The following is a 19809-nucleotide window of genomic DNA, read 5'->3' on the forward strand; positions in this document are numbered from 1 at the left end:
GCTCAACAAGGCAACCAATATTAACTAACTCTGGGCTTTAGGCAGAAAGGCCCAGATCTCAGTAGTAGAGTATATGCTTTCAGTGTAGAAGGTCCCAAGTTCATCTGCCAGCATCTCCAACTTGGACCAGGGGAGACCCCAGTCTGTAACCTCATAGAGCTTCTGCCAGTCAGTGTAAACAACACTGAGCTAGATGGACCAACTATCTGACTCAGTATATGGCAGCTTCTTATGGCTTCTTCCCTTCAACCACCTTATTGGATAGTTGATAACTTCTGAAGTCTACAAATGTTGAGGTGGCAGTGTTGCCTTTGCAAGGTTGTGAGGGCTCAGCTTTTATTTCTTTTACCTCCCTCCCCCCCCCCAATAAAATAAAATGTTTTTCCAGCAGTTCAAATAGCAGCCTAGACATGTTCCTAGGACAGACTGTCATGGGAATGATACTAAGTTATGACACCCCAGTGATATGCTTGGAAAATAAGATTGCTGCCTCCTTGGTTTTATTTTTTCCTGTGAAAGCTCTGATAACGCCATCTCTTGGAATAATAATAATAATAATGTGCAGTGTGTATGCATCATTACTTTAGAAGTGGGTACACATGCACACACACACTTTCAAGGAGAACAGTCCGGTGAATGTGTTTGAATGTGTGTGCAAGAAATTCAGCCTGACGGCAGATTTAAGATTCCCACACACCCACCCCTTACCAACCGGGCATTGTTACCTAGCTTTTGGAAATCTATCACAACATTTATTTATTTATTTATTTATTTATTTATTTATTTGTTGTTGTTCTTGTGGTTGTTTAAAAAAAGCATGTTTCTTTCTAGCAAGAGGGAGACAGAAAGAGCAAGAGGGGAGCTTGAAAAATAATTGACTCATAAAAAATACAAGCACAAATAATTGAATGTCATACTTTGACAAATTCCGGTTCTGCGAGTCCCCAAATATCAAATGCAAGTGTTTGTTTTTCCTCTTGCTTGACTTTGGTAGTTAGAGCCACAAACATAAGACTCATTAGGGTCATTGCTGCATCTCGTCGTTCAGCTCTCCTCCTTGCTGCTTGACAACTTTGGAAAACATTTTAATAAAGAAGCAATTTTGCTAATCAACTGTTTCTTTCAGACTCATCAGCTCTAATTAGAAAGTTACTGTCAAGCTACAAGAATAAATCCTTACCTTGACCTTTATGTAATTGAAATATAAATAACTTTAAAAAGCTGGATAGTGTTTCAGCTGTGATCAGGCTTCCTGTGACATTTCGCTCCGTCATGAAAGGATACCTTCTTCCCGCCTCCTGCCCCACTCCCCGATGCACAAACATTGAAATACTTAAAAAATAAAAACAACAAACTCTTTATGAGTGATCTCCAGGGCAGATGATTGAGAAAAAGCACAGAGTCTGCACTGGGCATCAAAATGGTGTGCGGGTGGACATTTTGTTAATCATATCTTCATGGTACACATATAAAGCAAAACCTTAGGGACCCTGCCATCTTCCATTCTGTGGACATGACCAAGCCAGCAAAAGTGTTGCTGAGATAACTCTTACTGCCTAGTTATTAATATAAATATTTTAAAAAAATAAAGTTTTCCTCGTCCACTCGAGACCTCGTGCTTTTACCCATTTTCAGGTAAGCCTGCTTGTCCCTTAAGTAACCTCCCCAATCCCTCCTGCTGCTGCTGCTGCTGCTGCTTCTTCTTCTTCTTCTTCTTCTTCTTCTTCTTCTTCTTCTTCTTCTTCTTCTTCTTTCCCAGCCCATCTGGGCGGCTCCCAGCAGAATATTAAAAACACGATATAATAGTAAACATTAAAAACTTTCCTATCCAGGGCTGCCTTCAGATGTCTTCTAAAAGTCAGATAGTTGTTTATTTCCTTGACATCTGATGGGAAGGTGCCACTACCGAGAAGGCCTTCTGCTTGGTTCCCTGTAACCTCATTTCCCGCAGTGAGGGAACTGCCAGAAGGCCCTTGGAACTGGACCTCAGTGGCTGAATGATGGGGGTTGGAATGCTCCTTCAGCTATACTATTATGACTTACTATTATGACTCACTTACCTGCCACATATCACCAGTTTTCTGATTGCCCACAAGACTCTAGAAGAAGTGAAGTGGTTTCTCTTTTACTCACCTTAAAATAGTAAAGTATTTGCAGGTAGGCTTCCCTCGGATCCGCCCCTTGCCCATTTAAGCAGCCCGCACCTGGGGCACTACCTGTTTGTTGGTTCGCCAGGATTTTGCATGGATCTCCTTCAGACTCCAGTGTCGCCACTCTGCTAGTCCCTTCTGTGTGTCCTTGACCTCGTCTCTGGGATCTCCTCCGCGCCTTCCTCGCCGTGCGCTGGACCTTCGTAGCGATCGCCAGCGGCAGCATCCAGCAGTGATTGTGATTCTAAGAATTTATATGCTGCCTATCTAAAAGGAGTTTTCCCATAGTAGCTTATAATTGATATAATACGTACTTTCAAGACAAACACTGGATTTAAATAACACTTTTTAAAAACAAGCAAACATGCTTTAAGGACTGTATCCAAGTTAACTGCGAGATATTAAATGGTTGGAAGTTGTATAGTGACCTGTAAGAGGAGTCCAGTTTTGAAGTCAATCCTTTCTGTATGTCTAGGAACCGCTTTTCATTTTCTCACTGGGGTTTCAGAAAGCAGAAAAAGAGGAATTTGAGTGATGAGCAAAATAAATAAATAAATAAAATAAAAATGCTTTTAAAAATGCCACCCCAGGTACATATTCACATTCACTTTGGAGTAAGCTCCATTTAACTCATTGGGACTTCCTACAAGTAAATATGAATAGGAGCAAATTGTATGTCAAAGGGAAGTTTTAAATGCAGCACACACACAAACGAGAATCCTGAAAGCAACAGAATTGATCATATTAAAATACCAATGAATAGAGAGTCATTTGAGGTCACATGGGGAGAAGACATTTTTGTAGCACACAGTTGGTCTGCCAATGAGCCTGGTGCCTGAAGCCAGCTCCCCATAAGAACGGATCCTTAGGGACCCTGCCATCTTCCATTCTGTGGACATGACCAAGCCAGCAAAAGCATTGCTGAGCTAACTCTTACTGCCTAGTTATTAATATATATTTTTAAAAATTGAAGTTTCCCTAGATCTCGTGCTTTTACCCATTTTCAGGTAAGCCTGCTTGTCCCTCAAGTAACTTCCCAAATCCCAACTAATGATAATAATAATAATAATAATAATAATAATAATAATAATAATAATAATAATTTGTTACTTATACCCCACCCCTCTGGCTGGGCCTCCCCAGCTACTCGGGGTGTCTCCCAACAGAATATTAAAAACACAATAAAATATCAAACATTAAAAACTTCCCTATCCAGTGCTGCCTTCAGATGTCTTCTAAAAGTCAGATAGTTGTTTATTTCCTTGACATCTGATGGGAAGGTGGCATTACCGAGAAGGCCCTCTGCCTGGTTCCCTGTATCCTTACCTCTCGCTGTGAGGGAACCACCAGAAGGCCCTTGAAGCTGGACCTCAGTGGCTGAACGATGGGGGTGGAGATGCTCCTTCAGATATACTATTATGACTCACTATTATGACTCAATTACCCAGATGAACCTCCTACATGTTGTTACCATAAAGCACCAATGCTGCAGCAAGCAAAGGCTCCAGCAGCTCAGTCAGCTGCTTGTGGCTGGAAAGCCAAACAGGATGTTTGTGCCTGTTGCCATGGGAACAAAGGGGCAGTCCATTCTGTACTGAGCACCGGATGTTAGCTCAGTGTGTGTGTCATATGACCTGTACTGGAAGTACATGGGTGGAGCTTCTTCTTGCTGTTGTCGAGTGCAGACATGTTTCTCTGTACTGATATGAGAGGCAGAAATAAAAGATGTAAATAGTTTTCTGTCTGCTTCTTTCCCCTCCCTGGGGGACACCAAAGGGGAGAGACGAAGAACGGTGTGTTCCTCTCACACATCTGAGAAGAATCGCCGAGACCTCGCCTGCTTATCAGCAGAGTGGAGACGCGGGGAGGTCGACAGGAATATCTGTCGGTGCCTACGCTGTGGCACATTCCTCTGACCCAGGTAGAATTCCAACACATGTCACCAGTGTTCTGATTGCCCACAAGACACTAGAGGAAGTTAAATGGTTTCTCTTTTACCCACCTTTACTATTTTAGTAAAGTCTTTGTTTGTCGAAAAATTGCTGAACCTATCAGTTTTTCTAGAAAAAGAGGTGCCAGAACTCACCATGAATGCCTCCCTTGTTCTCTTATAAAAGGTAAGGTAATGGCAATGGCGACCACCTAAGAGATGCCAGAACTGAGTTTCGATTAATTCCGGCTGAAAGAAAGCCCTGTCTATCATACCAAAAGTTGGCAGGCTTTATCATCGCAGAAGGGCCAACCATGTCTACAAAGTACATCCAATTCTGTGAGAAAATAGAAACGTGTGTGTGTTTCCTCACACAAAATCCTCTCAATGGATTTGCCTGAAATTTGTGGAAGAGCTACTCTCCCTGAAAATTTCATTCACTTAACTAAAAAAAATGGCAGGTGTTGTTATAGCCATTTTTAGATTCCTCATTATAGCTTATAGGGATAAACAGCATTGAATTTAACACTTCCAGTTTGGACTTGAATAACCAATCAAATCGGAAAGAAGCAGTTGCTTCCCAATGCTACAGATACTAGTTGAATCTCGTTCTAAACTTGGTAACCTCATAGCACCCCTTTGCTGTTTTGTTGCTAATATTTCCATTTTTCAGATGGAGAGCTGAATTTAACACATAGTCCAAAGTTATCCCAGTAACTGAAACGGAAGTTTCTTTTTTCATACAACTCTTTGGGGTTTGTCAAACCATACTCAGAATTATATGACTGTCCCAGCGTACTGGGGAGGAGATGAAGAGCTGTGGTGATAATATAACATAGAAGACTCAGCTCAAATTTGGAATTGCTATTGAAATTTAGCAAAAATGGGGTTCGTCTGCAGCTACTACAACAGTATCTGCTGAAAAAAAGAAAGATCCATTCTGCATTCTTCTTAAACATTTCATGTTTAACGCAAACACATTATCACCTTTGCTTTATTTTTTATTGCCTCCAGACTAAACTATTTCCAGCAATATCAATTTCTGCCAAGTGTGGTGAGACCTTCTTGTGGTAAATCACAATTTGTGGCATCAGTGGCTGGGGAAAAGCTCTCTCTTTCTTAATCTTACACACACACACAGCATCTCAACATAATTCTGCATAGCTCCACTTATTGGGTTACAATTCTGCACATTCCTTCTCTTTCTTTCATATCAGTCACCTGTTTGGTTTCTTATTTATAAAAAGATAAACCAGCCTGGGTAATGCAAATGAATTTGGGCAACAAAGGGCATTTAAGAAAAAGCAATGATGATTTTTCTTTGAAATGTAGTTAAATTATACGTTATAAATACTCACCCTTATCACAATTCATTACTAAATAGAATTATCATGAGATTTGAACATTCTAATTATAAAAACCAACCAAATCTGTACTATCATCGCCTCTAACCTGCATAATAATTGTTTTCTCAATTTAATACTTTTTTTTTACTTAGAGAATTTGTTATTGCTGTATAATAAAAAAGTGTTTGCTTTAAGTATGCTGTCTCAGACTATCAATCCTTTCTCATGTGCAGTGTGAATCTTAAAATGTGATGTAATGTAAAAACTGTTTAATGGGTTCAGAGCCTTACCAGTTTTTAACCCTATGGTTTGCGTTTACAACACAAGTGGAAGTCACATCTGTTACCAGGAGTGTCATGGAAACAGCTGCCAGCAACATCTAAAGGGGACATGAGATGCACAAGGCTATCCTCATCTGAACCTCTCTATGAATTCACATCTAGGCTCTCTTCCTGATGTGATTTTCCCCTCCCCCTATGCATGTCACTAACCAATCACAGCCGGTTTTGTTTTGGCATGGGAGCATCTGTGGCTGGAGATCAGAATGTTTGTAGCAAATGCTTCTTTTGGATAGTGTTCAAATTAGCTATTGAGGAAATCTCGGCTATATTCAGAAATCCAAGAATATTCTACATCTGAACAGATTCTGTTCAGGTGAAAGGGGGACACAGAGCCAAGGATTGGGGCAATACGTGCGGCAAATGATTACATGTCCTGGGTCTGTTTTTCAATAATGTGAAAAAATGCTTGGGGAAGTAAATGTGATTAGGGAGTTTTAAATGGCTGCTCTTTAAGAAAGGTTTTGTTCTATTCACCAGTTTGGAAAAGCATTCTTTCTGCACCACCAGGAGATTTAGCTTTCTTTTTAAAATCAACACTTACCTCTGTCAAGCGTATAATTTGTTTCAGACTCTCCCTCCCCCCATTTATGCTTTTTCTTTTTCTTTTTTTGATAACATGCTTTACAAGTTTGATATTGATTACATGCTCATTTTTTAATGTGTTACCAATGCTGGGTCCAAAGCAATTATTGTTCTAAATAGGCAGAGTGTAAATGTTCTACATTATTTGCATCGGTGGTTACAGAACAGCACAAATGTCCCCTTTTCTGTTTAGCCAAAGCTCTCTCTATCTTGAAAGACTTCCTATTTGGTCTGCTTTATGTTTTCCAACTACGTGGAGAGAACGGCTGGTCAGAGTCTCTCATTAGAAGCCTGTCTGATTTAATTAATCTTTAATTCTTGCGCAAAACCAATGAAAGGATAGGTTCGATCAGTAAAATTCATTTGCAACATTTATCAACTGGCTGATCTTTATCAGCCAACCGAATGACAGTAAATCAAATGTGTGCTCCTTTTCGATTCATAGACTAAATAATTAAAGTCCCCGTAAAGTCCCTGTCCTAAGTAAATCTAATTGTGGATAAATTAGAGCTGAACTCAGTTTTCATGGCCAATCGCTTTTGGTGCAAAAATGGAGGGAATACGGGGGCTCCACTACCACCCACCAAAGAGGAACAGCGGAAAGCATGTTCTCCATAACAGAGAGCACGTGTTGCGGTGGGGGCCAAAAAGGCCACCCCACTGTTGTTGGGCAAATTGGCCACATGCTGTGATTAGGCAAGGAGTGTTGCTGGGGGGAATGTTATGTTGCTAAATTGTGGGAAGGGTCAGAGGTCTTAAATACAGGGCTCACAGCCTGGGGCCTTCTCTTGGGCTGTGTGGTGCACCAGATCACCCACCCACCCACCCTGAAATGGGGGGGTCCGTTGTCCTCTGACCTTGCTATGCCTGTCATGGGGTCGTCTGCTTTGAGGCAGGGGCCTGGTAGGAATTTTGTCCATTTGGCTGATTGGCTTTTGCCATTTGGTTTTTGCCTACTGTGTAGCAAATCGTCACAACTTGTAAGGTTGGCGGTTAGGCATTGGTTAAAATTGGTTGGTGGAGGGTCAAGTGCTTACCCCTCCAATGGTGGTGCTGCATAGGGAATTCTGTTAAAGGAATCCAGGGGCTTGCCATCCCTTTTGTCCTAGTCCCTGGCATGGGACTTGGGCCGTGCAAGCCCCAGGGGGCATGAGGGTGAGAGATGAGGGACTGATGCCCAGCTTCATGTCTCCCCAATATGGTTCTCCCTGACTGGCTTCTGCTGGAATCCGGAAGTCAGTTCTGTCCCTGGGGAAAGGACAGATAGTCGTAACCAATGCCTAAGCAACCACTCACGTGTGTGTATTTAAATAAAGTTGTGGCCAAATTCATCCCAAAAACCTTAAACAAAAATTGACGTGTGATGTGTGAGTTATTGGGGTGGCCTGGGGGACCTTGACACACAAGATGGGAAAGCACTGCCAGAACCATGTGCGTTGCCCAGAGTGCCTTGCTGCAAGAACATGATGGCAAGGTAACACAACGGCGCTCCTGGCTTCATGTTTCTCTGCCTTAACTCTGCTCCCAGGTTGGGTTTAGTTTGCAAAGAGAGACTCCCTTGAGTAGATGCTGGTTAGTGAAGGGACTGGCTGCTGCCCAGTCCATCAGGGGGCACAACACTTTTCCTGCCCTGGGTATCAACAACCCACGCTACGCCCCTGACTAGGTATGGACTGCCCAGATCCAGCAAGCTCTTCTAATGCACCTACGCTCTGTTGTGCAAATGGGACATTAGATCCACAGCTGCTGAACTGGTACATTTCTGCTAATCAGGACTTAGCTGCTGAATTGGACTTTGTGCAGCTTGCTCATTATCTTGACGGTATTAGTTGAATTAAATACATGTGAGCTCAAGGTGAACTCAAAACCTTTGATCAAGGATGGACAAGATCAGAGATTATCTTCTCACAATGGATGTGAGTTAAGGAAGTTTATCCCCCCGCCCCCCAAAAAATGTTTATTGAATATTAATAACAATGACAGGTTATAGACAAAAAGGGGGAAAAGTTTAAGAAATACTGAGTTGTCATAGTTGCCAATAAGGAAATATAGGATACAGTCTATGCAATTTACCGAGTCAATAATAAAATATACCAAAAGGGAAAAAAAATGAGTGGTCTATGATTACAAAGGGTACCATGGTCAAAATTAAAACAATTCCATCATTTTTCTATTTATTTCAAAAATGAATATTTCGGTTTTTCATTGTTGTTGTCTTAAATTCAGTTCTCCACATTCCACCTCAGTTTGCATTTTTTTAAAATAATAATAATTAAAGGACCAGCTGTTTAGTGCAAAGTTCTCCTAATAGAAACATCCTTGTATGCAGTTTAGATCCACATTTTGGCAAAGCAATTTCCACTAATGTAACACACTTTTGCATGTTGCTTTCACAAATGTATGAATTTTTATTCACACTTTAATATATGCCTTTTTGTAAGCTGCTTGAGAGCTGCATTACATGATTTGGGGAATTGTGATTTTAGAAGGATGGGGTTGTTTCAGTTCTTGTTTTGCTGGAAAAAAATGTGAATTAGTTGGTTTCTCCTTTAGATACAATCTGAATCATATTCTTCCCCCCTTCCTACACATCCCTGGTTCTTTTCCACAGCCAAGCCCACAGATTCTCCTCCTCCTGATTTGCCATGCCATAAACTCCTGCTGATGTCGCAGGTTGGAAATCAGTACTCTAGATTATCTATTAGGTTCTCCTTTCAGCCAAGGAAAGCAAACATCATTTACTTTCTTCCTGGAAAACCCATGTTTTCTTTGTTTCCTAATAATTTAGCTGAAATGTTGGCCCAAACGGGCATGTTTCTTTTCCTTTTCCCTTTTTAAAACCCCAAAGCTTTACAACTTTTCATTAAGGAAGTGTTCAATGGGGCTCTTTCTCTGGCTTTTATGATATCTTTTAAGGTGATTTGAGCATGAATTATTAAGCAGATCACTTTAATAATGCAAACCATCACATTTTAAACTAAAAGACTGATGCCTCAAAGAGAAGCGTCAAGGGGACGCAGAACAAAACGCTCTCCTTCCAATCAATGCGATTTGTTTGCTTGATGGATTATGCCCATTTGTTTCTAAGGAGGATGAGATGAGCAATTTCCCTTCTTCTCTCCCCAGCAGGAAGATCTGTGGAAACAATAACATGGAGGTGTTTCTGAGATTGTGCTCAGCCTCGCCTTTTTTGCAACTGCCAGCCATAATAAAACATATTTATGTATGAACGTCTGCAAATATGCTGAGCCAGTTGTTTTTGACTGCTCATTTTTCAAGTATAAAAAGATGGCACTTAATAACAAATATATGCAGCCTGACCTCTGTGGATGTTGTCTCTTTAGGGAGGAAAGTCAATATGGCCAACTATTTAACAGATACTTTTAATAAACGTAGTACACAGACTCCAAACCGCACCGCTGGCCTGCCCTTTGTAGGATTTTGATTGCCCTAAAGTGTAGAGCCACAAGACAGTCAAAATTTAGAGCTGGCAGAAATGCATTTAAATTTTTTATTCTGCATTCCCAGGGTTCAGCAGTTGTATTCCAGCAATGAAACAGAGGAAGAACTGCATAAAACAAGCCCTTTTAAGTTCCCTTGAATAACAAAACTTTGGGGTAAAGAAAGTATCTATTACCATTCACCATTAGAGTAAAAAAGTATCAGTGCTGTTGTGATACATGCATGGTGGCTGGCTTGTAAGTGAATTGCAGACCATTCAAGTGTTCCTGTTTTCTAGGGACAGTCCCAGATTTTCAGAAGTCATCCTGGTTTCCTGGTTTCTGACCCTGGAATGTCCAGCTTTTCCTTAGGATGTCCCTATTTTCATTGGATAAATGTTGGAGGGTATAGTAGGATGTCCCTATTTTCATGTGAGAAATGTTGGAGGGTATGAAGTTACCTGAACCCCGAGCCATCTGAAGGCAGCCCTGTATAGGGAAGGTTTTTTCATGTTTCATGTTTTATTATGTGTTTGTATGTGTTTGAAGCAGCCAAGAATGGCTAGGGCAACCCAGTCAGATCAACAGGGTATAAATAGTAAAATTATGATGATGATGATGGAATGGGACGTCCCTATTTTCATCAGAGAAATGTTGAAGGATATAGAGTTGTTGTAATTTTGCCTTGTTTCCATCTTGGATTCTGCTACCTGCCATGTTTTTTTTGTTTTTTTTCCAGTACCCAATGATGACCGAGCTATTTCTCCCACTTTTGACATTCAGTTTAGAATTCTATTACTGACCTTCAGAAGTATTTATGCTTATCCTTCACTTCTCATTTCTCTTTATTGTCTTCCTACTGCACCCTCAAGAATCCACTATACATGAGAAACAGTTTGATCTTCTTCGTCAGCTCCTATTTCCATTGGCCCAGTCATATTGCAAGCTATAGACAGTGTGTGCATGTTTCCATGCATGCAAGCACACACACACATATAACTACATGTCTGGTATGTTAGGGATTGGGGGAAAATTAATCTCAGTTTATATTTTAAGGAGAATTTACCTAATTCACACTTTCCAAAACAATATAAAAACAAATACATTCTTCTTTCAAAATGTGCAGTTTTCCAACTAAGTAACACATGCAAAAATGCACATGATCAGGTAAAGTCTCTCTCTCTCTCTCTCTCTCTCTCTCTCTCTCACACACACACACACACACACACAAATGAAATATATAGAAGCAAGAATGCAGTGTGTTTAGGAAAATTGCTGTGCAGATTGAGCAAAATATGCAAACATATGTATATTAGGGGGAATGTACAGTAAAATGCTAATTAATTGTTATGTGGATCCTTTTTTAAACAAAAGAAATTGCAACTGGACACATAAATATGGAGAACTGAATTTAAGAAAGGAAAATTGGAAAGCTGTAGAAACAGGAATTAACAGATTCACCCATCCCTAGTTACGTTGTTTCTGAAGTGCATATCCTTCTTTCAAGATGAGTCTAAAGGTTTTCAGAAAGTTCCATTACTTTCATTCCAATTTAAAATTTAAAAAATCAGTGTATTTAATGGTGCTGGTTCCACATCGCTGTCTCTGAAAAGTCTGTGTTACAGACGTTCCATACTTATGCCTAATATACTGCTTGTCCATATTAAATGTCATTTATTAGGGCTCGATACACAGCCAGCTGTCACAGTTACCTTTATAAATAAGTTAATAATGCATTATACATCATTATTATATGCCACCACATTCTTTAGTATCTTCTAGTGAGGCATGCTACTAAGGTTCAGATATGTGAAACATCCAAAACTTGCAATAAATGATACTTGTGAAAGAATTCGGAAGACAGCTGCAGTCCTGCACACATTTTACCTGAGAGTAAGTCTCACTGATTTCTGTGGGGTTTTCTTATGAGCATGGCTTAGTTGGATAGCACCCAAAACATAAAGGACTGCACTGGAAAAGACCATTTTGTTGCATGTGTATGGTCTGGAGTGCTGCAATGGAAAACAAAAAATGGAAAACACAAATATATAAAGCATGGGTGGGCAAACTAAGGCCCGGGGGCAGGATCCGGCCCAATCACCTTCTAAATCTGGCCCACGGACATGTTTTTACATGAGTAGAATGTGTGCTTTTATTTAAAATGCATCTCTAGGTTATTTGTGGGGCCTGCCTGGTGTTTTTACATGAGTAGAATATGTGCTTTTATTTAAAATGCATCTCTGGGTTATTTGCGTGGCGATTCCCGCCCCCTCCCACAGATGGAGTAAATAAAGACACCGGACACCAGAATTAAGGTTAATGGGCGAAAATGGCCACAACTTTATTGATTACAGGAAAGAGCGGTATTGGCTTTAGGCATTGGCCCTAACATACTATCCGGTCTAACCGGGAAGGGTTAAACATCAACAGGGGGAGCCCCTGAGATGCACATCCGTAGGCGCTCCCCAAGGGGTTACCGCTCGGGAGCGCGCTTTAGGCCCTAGCCTCCGTAGGTTTCGGACGAGGCGATGCCCCCCGGAGTCCTTTAACGAACTACCCTTCAAGATGTGGGGGAGGTGATGGCGTTCCTCCCCCCCGACCTCATTTGCATAACAATACCCCTGCCAATGCCTAACCGCCAAAACCAAGGAGTTGTGACGTTTTGCTACGAGGTAGGCAAAAAAACCAAGTGGCTTCAAATCACAGCCAATTAGCCAAATGGAAAAACTCCTACCAGGCCCCTTGCGGCGACCAGACAAAACCCATAGCAAAGTCCGGATGCAGCCTAGAGGGAGGGTGGGTGGGAAACCGCTGCTGCTGTAGAGAAGAAAAGGGGTGAGCCAGGGCTGCCCCGACCTTAAGAGCACCTAGGTAAGCCCACCCCTACTGCCAGCTGATTGGCTGGCCCGAGGGTGATGAATATTAATGAGACTTGGGAATCCCTGAGTCCCGCGGGGCTGCCGCCAGCCCCGCGAGAATGTAGACGGGGCGTGAGCCCGCACCCCCCCTTTAGGTCGGGAGTGGCTTTGTGGGACATAGGAATTCATTCATTTTTTAAAAAATTCAAAATATAGTCCGGCCCCCCACAAGGTCTGAGGGACAGTGGACCGGCCCCCTGCTAAAAAAGTTTGCTGATCCCTGAATAAAGACACACACACCCCTCTCCATTATGGACATCTTAAACAACCTTTCATTACTTTCCACATTCTACCCGGCTCTGGAGGGTAGGACTCGAACCAACAGCTTTAAGTTACAAGGAGGGAGATTCCAACTAAACATACGAAAAAACTTTCTGGCAGTAAGAGCTGTTCAGCAGTGGAACAGTCTTTCTCAAGAGGTTGTGGCCTCTCCTTCCTTGGAGATTTTTAAAGCAGAGGTTGAATGGCCATCTGTCATGGATGCTTTAGCTGAGATTCCTGGATCGTAGGGGTTGGACTACATGACCTTTGGGTGCTGCCAGGGGCTTGCCAAGAATGCCCTGGACTTACCAACTGACTGGGGACTCCCACCCAGGGCCTGCATGGGCCTGCCAACAGGTGATGTGAGAGAGGAGACTTCTGTGTGGTGGCACCATGGTTATGAGAATTCCTTCCCTCTCAATTTTGGCTGGAGCCTGCCAACTTTTCCTTGAGATACCTGCTTAAAACAATGTTTCCTCAGGCCCTTGGTAGTCTTCATGATGAATTTCTGAAGTCTCTGATGTTTGAATTTTATTCACTGTTATCCATAAATAGTGTGCATGTGTGTGTGCATGTGCGCATTCACACACATGCACACACACATAATTATAAGCACTTATACGCACCCCGAGATCTTAGAATAAAGGGCAAGCTATAAATATTTTAAATAAATGTTAGCCTTCACATTTCTACATTTGAAATATGTCTCTGATCTGTAACACTCATCCACGCAGTGTGTATAGATTGACATCTAATAAAAGAAGAGTTTGCCCCTGGAATAAATTACCTTCCTTAGGAGATGTAGCACATCTTGTTACTTAGCTTAAAACAGCTGCTGCATTAAATATTACAAACAAAAAGGTATTATTCCTGGAAGAAATGCTGATAGGAGTTTGTTTCTCTTTCCACCCCATTTTTAAGACTTTGATGTTCCTAAATGAACTTGTAAAGGAAAGTGAAGTTTGAAATAGGGCTCATAATTCATTTTGCCAAGCTGATGAAAAATGTCCTTAAAAATGGAAAGAAACAGAAGTAAATGATTACTTTTTTGATGGATGGATTGCATTATGTTGTTCAGATACAGTGGTGGCATTAGATAAATCTAAGTGTAATAACATTTCTCTTGGATAATTCGATTATAAATGTCATGATTAGAATTACTTGTACGACCAAGGGTAACCCATATCCATTAACACTTTGCATACCAGGAAGGTGGGATTTGACACAGCCACAGTTTGACAGCTTCAGACTGAATTGAAGGTTTTTTTAGGAGAGGGAAAAGGTGAAGGCAGTTTATGACAGAGAGACAAAACAAGAAGCAGACCTAATAAATGGTAGTCTTCATGATGAATTTCTGAAGTCTCTGATGTTTTTAAAAGATGAATTTTATTCACTGTTATCCATAAATAGTGTGCATGTGTGTGTGCATGTGCGCATTCACACACATGCACACACACATAATTATAAGCACTTATACGCACCCTGAGATCTTAGAATAAAGGGCAAGCTATAAATATTTTAAATAAATGTTAGCCTTCACATTTCTACATTTGAAATATGTCTCTGATCTGTAACACTCATCCACGCAGTGGATGAGTCACTTCCTAGGTGGATATTTGAATGGACCCTAAGTTAAAATATAAGGCCCGGGTGGTGCTGTAGGTTAAACCACAGAGCCTAGGACTTGCCGATCAGAAGGTCGGCGGTTCGAATCCCCGCGACGGGGTGAGCTCCCATTGCTCGGTCCCAGCTCCTGCCCACCTAGCAGTTCAAAAGCACACCAGTGCAAGTAGATAAATAGGTACCGCTCCGGCGGGAAGGTAAACGGCGTTTCTGTGCACTGCTCTGGTTCGCCAGAAGCAGCTTAGTCATGCTGGCCCCATGACCCATGAGCTATACGCCGGCTCCCTCGGCCAATGAAGTGAGATGAGCGCCGCAACCCCAGAGTCGGTCACGACTGGACCTAATGGTCAGGGGTCCCTTTACCTTTTAAGTTAAAATATGCTACTTAGTTCTGTCTACCTAGGAAGCTTTTGGATGTGAGGCTGTCTTCAAACATTTGATTGCATACTTGCACCGTGCAAGTTATGTATTAATTATTTTATGGATTATGTGACTGAAGGGTAAGGTATACTTTTTGACTCACTAACAGAGTTTTCCAGTCCTACTTTTTAAAGGATTTGCAACACACAGGGCATCAAGTGAAATTCAAAGAGGTCAGCATATTTCCTTCTTCTTTTGGGCTGTGAAAATTGGATTGATAATGAAGTACTAAGTACATGCTTTGAATATTCCTACCCTAAACAGGATATCCAGTTGTTGGGATGCAGAACTGCATAGGCCTCATTTTGTCCATTTTTAGAGCTTCCACAAAATATATACCTGCAGCGGCAGAATGTGTTTTCAGGGCAGACACTCTCAGGGAAATGTGAATTCTGCTTCTATAACATTTTAAGCAGCTTCTGTGTCTAGCCTAATGCATTTTTAACTGGTTGAGTTTAATGCAAGATACTGCCTGTCACCTGCTTCTCTCCCTCCTATGTACTCCTTCAACTTTTTCTCACCCCCACCACACCCCGCACAATCTATTACCATATTGCCAGATACAATGGAAGGGAAATGGTATGGGATTATGGGAGTCCTGGAAGGCAGTGCATCGCCTACGCTTGTTGCATGGTCCTCTTTCGTGTGGAATGCAACAAAGGTCTTGTGAAAGGAAAGCATCGTTATTAAGCAAAGGATGCAGGTGGCACTGTGGTCTAAACCACTGAGCCTCTTGGGCAGGCTTCCTCAAACTCAGCCCTCCAAATGTTTTTGGCCTACAACTCCCATAATCCCTAGCTAGCAGGATCAGTGGTCAGGGATGATGGGAATTGTAGTCTCAAGTCTGAGTTTGAGGAAGCCTGCCTTGGGCTTGCCGATTGTAAGGTTGGCAGCTTGAATCCTCGTGAAAGGTTGAGCTCCTGTTGCTCTGACCCAGCTCCTGCCAACCTAGCAGTTTGAAAGCACACCAGTGCGAGTAGATAAATAGGTACCGCTGCAGCAGGGAGATAAATAGCATTTCCATGCGCTCTGGCTTCTGTCACAGTGTCCCATTGCTCCAGAAGTGGTTTAGTCATGCTGGCCACATAACCCGGAAAAGCTGTCTGTTGACAAAGCCTGACTCTCTCAGCCTGAAAGCAGAGATGAGCGCCACACCCCATAGTCAAATTCAACTGGACTTAACTGTCCATGGGTCCTTTACTTATTCAAGTTATAAACACCTGGGTGACATCAGGCATTATAACTGCTGGGTGCAATTTGCAATCTGACTTTTAGAAGACATCTGAAGACAACCCCGTTTAGGGAAGTTTTAAATGTCTGATGTTTTATTGTATTTTTAATATTTTGTTGGAAGGGGTAATACTACTACTACTAATAATAGTGTCTCTTTTGGAGAGACTGTATTTTGATGTTGGTTTTTGTGTGGTATCTGTCAGGAAGCTGTCACTGGCTTCCGACTGGTCGCCCAGGAAAGTATAAAGACAAGGGAGGGTTTCTTACCGTCCTTTTTTATTCCAATACAGTGGTACCTCGGGTTAAGAACTTAATTCCTTCTGGAGGTCTGTTCTTTATCTGAAACTGTTCTTAACCTGAAGCACCACTTTAGCTAATGGGGCCTTCCGCTGCTGCTGCGCCGCTGCCGCACAATTTCTGTTCTCATCCTGAAGCAAAGTTCTTAACCCGAGGTACTATTTCTGGGTTAGCGGAGTCTGTAACCTGAGGTACCACTGTATTACAGAGAGAGCTTATAGAACCCAGCCTCTTGGATAATGGTGTTGTCCTGAGTGAATCTCCACCCCTCATCTCTCCCACTTCCTCATTCCTCATTCCTCATTCTTGTCTCCTCTACGAGTGCCCTCTGTCTTTGATCTCTTTGCTCTCCTACTTTTAAGGTTCGCCGGGTTCTGGTACAGCAGGGTCTGGAAGGCTTTCCAATGACACTGTGTTCAGCTGTCGCCTCGCTTCCTCTTCCTCCTCCTCTCCCATGATTTCCCAATTTCCCCCCTCATCCTCCTCTGTGCTGTGATCTCCCACAAACCCCTGTTGTAAATCTCAACTGTCTTCCTCTTCCTCCTCCCTGGAAGGGTCAGGATGGGGAGGCGATCTCCACCATTCCTCATTCTGACAGCATCCAGCTTTGTTAAACTCAAAAAGGCATATTAGCAGGAAACAAACCATCTCCGCTTCCACTAGAGTAGACTCAAAGCTTCCTGACTGCAATTAGGTGACTAAAGCCACTTAGATGTTGACAGGGAGCAGGTACACATGAGAGGCAAGAAATATAGATATTTGTTTTTACATCAAATATTCATTCAGATTTATTTATTTTTTTTTAGTTCCTTTCCAATTATTTCTAGTTCTCTGTCAATTATTAGCAGAGAAGGAAACTAATTCAGAGGGATGGCTCTGGTTCTCTTTTTGTACAGCAAGACATATATACATAATGGAACCACTCAGATAATTTTTTGGGGGGGAATGTTTTCACACCCACCCGCCCCCACCGGATTATTATTACTTTTTTTGTTACAGTAATTGCTGCCTGAGCCTCAAAGGCTAAAAAATCGTTTTTTATCTCATGCATGAAGAATTCTAGCCTGATTGATGACAGCTACGGAACCTTTCCTTAGTCACTAAGCTGCACTAATTTGCAAGCTAAAACAATATTAGCAAATTGTTAATGATCCATGAAACTGCAGTGGCAACCTTAAATGTTATGCTCAGAACTTTGTTGCAACTGAAGCATCTTACCTAAATTTCCTACAATCCACACAAAAATGAGATGGCAGGCTAGCGAGGGGAAATCACCCCACAAAGAGAGAACAGGGATCACTTTTAAAGTGACGGACTTAGCAAACGCCCAAAACCAGCAAGGGGAAAAAAGATGTAGGGAAGAAATTACACACACACACACACACACACACACACACACACACACACACAGTGATGCACTCGTCCCAGACTGAACTGTTACCAGTTTGGATTTTAATTTTCATGTGGAGCTAAATTTGGTGCATACATTTCCTGCCTCAGCTAATAGCTGTAATTTCCCTTTTATTTCCTGCAACATACGTGTGAGTTTCGAAATGAGGGAAGTTCTTAAAAGCTGCACCTGTGCACTTCCTTTCAAATGTTTTCTCTAAATGGATCTGAGAGTAATTTCCAGGAACGCACTTCTTGCTATGATTCCACCAATTATGTTGGCCGGGACAATATGCAGAAGGCATTGGTTGTCAGTCATCACATCAACAGAGCAAGGAGGAAAGAACACAAAAGGAACAGAGACCATACTTCTCATCTGCATTTGTTAGGCAGGATTTCAACATAAGTGCCACTACATTCAGTTACAGCATGTGGTGAGTTCCCTGAATGCATTTCTGCCATGTTTAGATTGAAAACCGGATTCAGAAAACACAGCGCTCATATAGAAATTCATGGAAGATATTTCCTTTCATTCAGAACACAGCATGCTCTCTCAACAGTTGTAGCATTGCAAAAATATGTTTATAAATAAAATATTTCAGGAGCAAGAAAAGCAATGGAAAAGTAGGGGAATGTCAATAAAAGTAAAGGGGAAAAAGTTTCACTTTTCATTTTCAGAAGTTGCCAAGTACAGACATGACTCCCTTTTTTAAAAAATAATTTTTATCTTTCAATTTTTCAGTAGTATTTTGACATAAATACAACCCAATATTTTCCCAAAATGTATATCTTTTGATTTCCCCCACTCCTTTTGCAGTTTCAGTATTATTGTAATGATATGAGAGAGAGAATAATAATAAATATTAATATTTGTTAATATTATTTGTACCCGTCCATCTGGCTGGGTTTCCCCAGCCACTCCGGGCAGCTTACAGCATATATAAAACATAGTAAAACATCAGACATTAAAAACTTTCCAATACAAGGCTGCCTTCAGATGTCGTCTAAAAGTTATGTAGTTCTTTATCTCCTTGACATCTGAAGGGAGTTCCACAGGCGCCACTCCCTCGCAGTGAGGGAACTACCAGAAGACCCAGATGCAGCACCATGGAAAATCAGATGGGAAGTCGACAAAAAATAAAATAAAATAAAATCTACCATGTATTGGAATGTTTATGTGAATTTCTTGAAAATTTGATAAAATATAACTGGAAAAAATATTATTCTTATTTTTAACCTATTGTGGTCCAGAGGTGGCTCACTAAATGAAACTTGCCTGGCAAACCCAAAGATCTTTCGAATTTTGAAGGACGGCTGTGTTTTGGGTCAAATATTGTTTCAGGAAGTGTGACTTAGGTAGATTTGCTTTTAAATGTGAATGGAATCAAGTTTCTCCCCCTTCCGTAATTCAGAATCACATTTATTCTTTAGACCAGTGCTGTTCACAAAAAACCTCACACTGAAGAACCATTGCATTTGGAAGTCTTTCCTCAAAAATTAAAAAAAATTAAAAAGGTGTCACAAGTCTCAACCTCAGACACTGATTTCGATCCTAATAACTGGTCCTGCTCACAGAACATAACGTTCATATTCCATTAGGATGAAGGAAAATTTCATTTGGCCTGCATTTTTTAAGTGAGTGGACCTAATCTGAACCTCCTTAACTAATATACAGAGCAGAACATAGTTATCCTTTAGATTTCACAATTCCCTGAATTTTGTGATAAAGTTCAAAGATATCAAAAAGTGCATTTATGATAAAATACGTTTAGAAATGCACACCTTGAGATATATTGCGTGGACAGGCGGAGTCCCCAGATCCCATGCGGTCCCCCCCGTCATGTGAAATAACGACTCATGACAACATGCTATGGGATTA

At 41.4% G+C, this 19809-nt stretch overlaps 1 long non-coding RNA gene across 2 annotated transcripts; it reads right to left on the reverse strand.

Annotated features, from left to right (window-relative positions):
* Positions 1 to 1469: 1469 nt before the first annotated feature.
* LOC310687417 lies at positions 1470 to 3524 on the reverse strand. Of its 2 annotated transcripts, none has more exons than XR_014516416.1 (3): positions 3477 to 3524; positions 2579 to 2646; positions 1470 to 2394 (listed from the first exon to the last, which is right to left on the reverse strand). It is a non-coding gene; the product is annotated as an uncharacterized lncRNA (long non-coding RNA). The 2 variants fall into 2 exon arrangements; XR_014516417.1 differs by having other exon boundaries at positions 1470 to 2417.
* Positions 3525 to 19809: the final 16285 nt, after the last annotated feature.

This window comes from Podarcis liolepis (genome assembly GCF_965112155.1).
Source record: "Podarcis liolepis genome assembly, chromosome: 10".
Taxonomy (NCBI): domain Eukaryota; kingdom Metazoa; phylum Chordata; class Lepidosauria; order Squamata; family Lacertidae; genus Podarcis; species Podarcis liolepis.